This window comes from Rhinopithecus bieti, unplaced genomic scaffold (assembly GCF_001698545.2).
Source record: "Rhinopithecus bieti isolate Rb0 unplaced genomic scaffold, ASM169854v2 scaffold_28987, whole genome shotgun sequence".
Taxonomy (NCBI): domain Eukaryota; kingdom Metazoa; phylum Chordata; class Mammalia; order Primates; family Cercopithecidae; genus Rhinopithecus; species Rhinopithecus bieti.
The window spans coordinates 439,016-443,834 of record NW_016812958.1 but is presented as its reverse complement, the minus strand read 5'-3'; the positions used below and the strand labels follow the sequence as shown (position 1 = coordinate 443,834).

Genomic DNA, 4,819 nt, shown 5'->3' with positions numbered 1-4,819 from the left:
CCTCTCCCTTCCTTCCCTCCCTCCCTCCCTCTCTTTCTTTCTCTCTCTCTCTTTCTTTCTTTCCTTCCTTTTTTATGTATTTTTTATTTATTTATATTTTTTCTCTCACTGTTGCCCAGGCTGGAGTGCAGTGGTGCAATCTTGGCTCACTGCAACCTCCACCTCCCAAGTTCAAGTGGTTCTTCTGCCTCAGCCTCCTTAGTAGCTGGAATTACAGGCATGTGCCACTACACCCCGCTAATTTTTGTATTTGTAGTACAGAAAGGGTTTCACCACATTAGCCAGGGTGGTCTTGAACTCCTGACCTCAAGTGATCTGCCCACCTCAGCCTCCCAAAGTTCTGGGATTACAGGCATGAGCCACTGTCCCTGGCCTTACCCATACTTTCTAATCTATCTGTAAGGAAGCTGGAGCCTCCCCGGGTCCCCTCTGGCAGATCATGAAGACCTCCCTTTGTCATTTGGAGATGTGCATGAAAACTTCTCAGTTGATGGTGACAGTGCCACAGAAGTTTGGATGTAATAGCCATGGGTGCGGTGTGATCTATTGCTGAGGCTGCTCTGGCTGGGAAGCAAGGGTGACAGTGATGGGGATGATAGTATTGGTGAGGCCAAGCAGATCTGGCATGGCATATAAAGTGTATCCAGCTCAGTCAACATATTTAATACTTATCAAATACATATGATGAAGCAATTTTAATATAGTATTAAGATTTAGAAATTGGGGAAAAAAGATTTAGCCAAATTCCTTGACTTTATGAAGTTATAAAATATTTTGTGAAACATACATATAAATAGATAATATTAGTATAATGTACTAAGTGCAGTAAAAAAGGCAAGCATGGGTTAAACAGGAAGAACAAAAAGGGGCAGCTAGCTTGGTTTGAGGGGGCTGGTCAGGGAAAATTTTCTGGAGGCAGGACCAACTACAGAGGCATGCAATCAAGTAGCTTAGGGCCTTACTGTCAGGATTGTTGGTACTTGGGGCTTAATGCTTTGTGGCACCCTTTTGAAATTTTTAGTTTCATCTTTGAATTAGTGTTTTGTAAATGAAGTCCAATGGGACAGGGGAGCACGTGATGGGCACTCAAAGCCTCTGCTCATCATGTGCTGTTCACTTCTGGCTGCCTCCCTCCTCCCTGGCCCATTTACAGCCTGCTTGAACTCTAAAGCAGGAGGAGGCCATCATCCTCTTTTTCCCCAGCAGGGATCACAGCATACAAGCATGGAGGGTCAAGGTCAGGTTTGGGCATCACTCTTTTTCCCCAGCAGGGGCCACAGTGTAGAAGCATGGAGGGTCAAGCTCAGGTTTGTGCTCCACAGTGTGCTGGGCAAGGCAAGGCAGCAGTTGTTTCTGCCTTGGATGGCAGAGCAACAGCCATGTTTGGGTCAGCAGGGACTTCTCACCTGTTCCCAAATCAGGTGCCAAGTGTTTCCCCGTGCAAAGGCCAAATATTTTGGATTGGGATGACCTCCTGTGGAAGGGATAGGTTGAATTCCGCTTACAAGATTTTCATTTTTCATTTTGCACTGGGCCCCCCAAATTACGTGGCCACCTTGCCTGGAGGCAGCGGTGATGCTCAAATTGATCTGTGAAGGACGAGTAGAAATTTTCCAGATGAAAAAGGTGGGAAAGGGGTTGAAAGGGTCTGCTAAGGAGTGGGACATGAAACAAAAGATTTCATCATTTATGTAGAATGTATTTTTTTCTGTCTTGAATATCTTGGTGGATGGTAGTTCCATTTCCTGAAATGGAGAAGAGAAAGTATGAGTGGTTCAGGGAGGAATCTGAGTTTCCTCTGGGTATGATAATTTGAGGTTCCCATTAGACCTCCTTTTGGAGATGTCTAGTTGACAGTCTGGAGTCGGAGGCAGAAGTAAAGGCTGGATACAGGCTTAATGCCATGGGATCCAGTGAGGTTGCCCAGGTAGGGGATGTAAATAGAGCAGAAACGAGGATCTGGGCACCTTTGTTTTAGATCAAACTTGTCCAACCCATGGCCTATGGGCCAAAGGCAGCCCAGGATGACTTTGAATGTGGCCCAACACAAATTTGTAAACTGTCTTAAACCACTACGAGATTTTTTTTTTGGTGATTATTTATTTATTTATTTTTGCTCATTAGCTATCATTAGTGTTAGTGTATTTTATGTGTGGCCCAAGACAATTACTCTTCTTGCAGTGTGGCCCAGGGAAGCCAAAAGATTGGACACCCCTATTTAGATGATGATCAGAAGAGGAGGATCCAGTAAAGGAGGAAGACATTCATGGGAGTATCACAGAGAAAGAGATGAAAGTATTTTGAGAAAGAGGTCAGCACATAGTGTTGAAAAGTTTTAAGTCAACATCAGAAGTTCAAGATATTTCATATAAAATGCGGATTTTTAGCCTGTCTTGAACAATTGACAGGGCAGACAACATTGGCCCACATTCTGTGTGGTAAGAACCAGTTGCAGGGACACAGAGCCTGTGCTCATGAATGGGCATGCACATTCCAGCTTCACTTCTCCACCTAATAGTCCTTGTCACCCTTGTTATTAGGGCTTGTCAGTCCTCATTTGTGATTGTGCTTTCATCACTGAAAGTCCTGCAGGCAAGAACTATTTCTCTCTGTGTAAGTCTTCATCAAAGCCAGGAAAACAAAAGATAGCCTATGTGTCTAAAATCAAAATTGGAGAAAGTATATTTCTTTGTAGAAGTAAAGAATATTCTATGTGCTTAATTAGGAAACAAAGCCTCTTCAAAAGAAACAGCTTTGCCTATTTTACTCAATTATAATCCACTACCTCCCTGGCTTCTGTATGCTTTCCAGTTGACCCTACCCTAAATTCATTTGCAAATTCTGTTCCCAGACCCAATATTTCTCAAATGCTTTAATGTTATTTTTCTTGCTCAATTAACTTCAGTGAGTGGTGAATGTTGGTGTCCACATTTTCTGAACAGAGAATATATTAATTGAGGCTGTTTTTAAAATTTAAATGCACACTTAGGAGCATTTATCCACTGTACTCTGCCGACCCTCCTCCCAGTTGCTAATTTAGGACCAATGACAGTTCAAATCAAATTCTACCTGAAAGACTATTTTCTAATCATGCCACACGTAGGGACTATCTTGGGGACAAGACAGCATCTGTGTGGCAGGAGTAGTTCACTCCAGTCCCCTTGAGAGCCCTTGCCTCTGGAGGAGCTGCAACCAGCCTCGGTGGCAGGGTGAGGGTTGTGGCTTCTATATCCCAGGGTTGGCTCCTTCTCACCGCCCCCTTCCCATCCTCCAGTTCCTCCCAGAGAGCCTCACCTTCCCTAGTTCATCACATTCCTAGTTCGACACAAATATCCCATTTATGGGTATTAATTATATTAACACATAATAGTATTGTAAATTAGAAACTTCATTTCTCAGGAGGAAAGAAAACTAGTTGGTTTTGTCCTTTCTTGCAAATTCAAGGCAGTACTATAGCCTAGTGGTTAGAAGCTTCACCTCTGTGCCAAAGTGCTTGCATTCAAATCCCATTTCCTTTATATCTTATTATGACCTGTAAAATGGGAATAATGACCCACCTCATCTTTTATGTGTAACAGCGGGACCAGCCCAAACTGGGGCTACTCTGTTGATAACAAAATGTCGTTACCTTGTAGGTATAACAGAGGCAAAACCACAAGTCATGTAGTCCAGGAAGATATAATTAAAAAAAGCTTTGACTTCTAACGTCTGGAACCAATGATTCCTTCCCTGGAAACCAAAAAGATTCGACATGACTGGAACTTGAACACTAGGACTCTTTCAAAAGCAAAGAGTCTGTGGGCCCTGAAGTTCTGGAACTAAAATATGCCTCAATACACCTTACCATAAATGGTCAAATTTGAAACCGTCCAATCAGACCCATGCCAAGTCAACATTCCTAAATCCTTTTCTTTGCCCTCTGACTCCTCGTAACTCTCTTTTTTCTTTTTACTTTTTCTTATTTATTTACTTATCTATTTAAGATGGGGTCTTGTTCTGTCACTCAGGCTGGAGTGGAGTGGCACAATCATGGCTCACTGCAGTCTAGACCTCCTGGGATCCAGTGATCCTCCTGCCTCAGTCCCCCAGGTAGTGCCACTACGTCCAGCTAATTTTTGTATTTTTTGTTGAGATGTTGTTTTGTCATGTAGCTCAGGCTGAAAAACTTTCTTTAGATTCCAAATCAGGGAGACCGATTTGAGCCCAACTCCTTGCTGGCTGATTTGCAATAAAACCTTTCTTTTCTCAAAAGCTGGTGCTACGGTATTGGCTTCTGAAGAGTGTCAAGATTTAATTCAGATTTGCATTGTTGGCAAAATTCCATACATCTGATGTAATGCTGCTTCCACTGGGTGTGAGGAGGGCTCTTCTATTGGAAAAGAAGCTTCATCAGAATTTAGGGGCTCAGTATCACCAGTGTCATCAGAGTCTTCCCACATGTACCCATTTTAACTTACAGGATCCAACTTATTTCCTGATCAATATACTCATTTTAGAGACCTTGTGAGGCTAGGAGTTCAATTTGCAATATATTTCAGTTAGTCACAGAGTGGGATATTCTGCATCTAATTTTCAGCAATCTCAGCCTTGTATTATAGGAGATAAGGGTCTCCATCGAGGCTAGGAAGAAACTGCATCAACTAACAAGCAAAATAACCAGTTAATATCATAATGGCAGGATCAAGTTCACACATAACAATATTAACCTTAAATGTTAATGGACTAAATGCTCCAATTAAAAGACACAGACTGGCAAACTGGATAAAGAGTCAAGACCCATCAGTCTGCTGTATTCAGGAGACCCATCTCACATTTCAAA

The 4,819-nt window shown here is 42.5% G+C and overlaps 1 long non-coding RNA gene across 1 annotated transcript in view; it reads right to left on the bottom strand.

Moving 5' to 3' along the window:
• Nucleotides 1–680: 680 nt before the first annotated feature.
• LOC108512223 (uncharacterized) overlaps nt 681–4,819 on the bottom strand; it is an 11,359-nt gene continuing 7,220 nt past the window's right edge. Inside the window, exon 2 of the long non-coding RNA XR_001880539.1 lies at nt 681–1,745. This is a non-coding gene — a long non-coding RNA (uncharacterized LOC108512223). The remainder of the gene's footprint in view (nt 1,746–4,819) is intronic.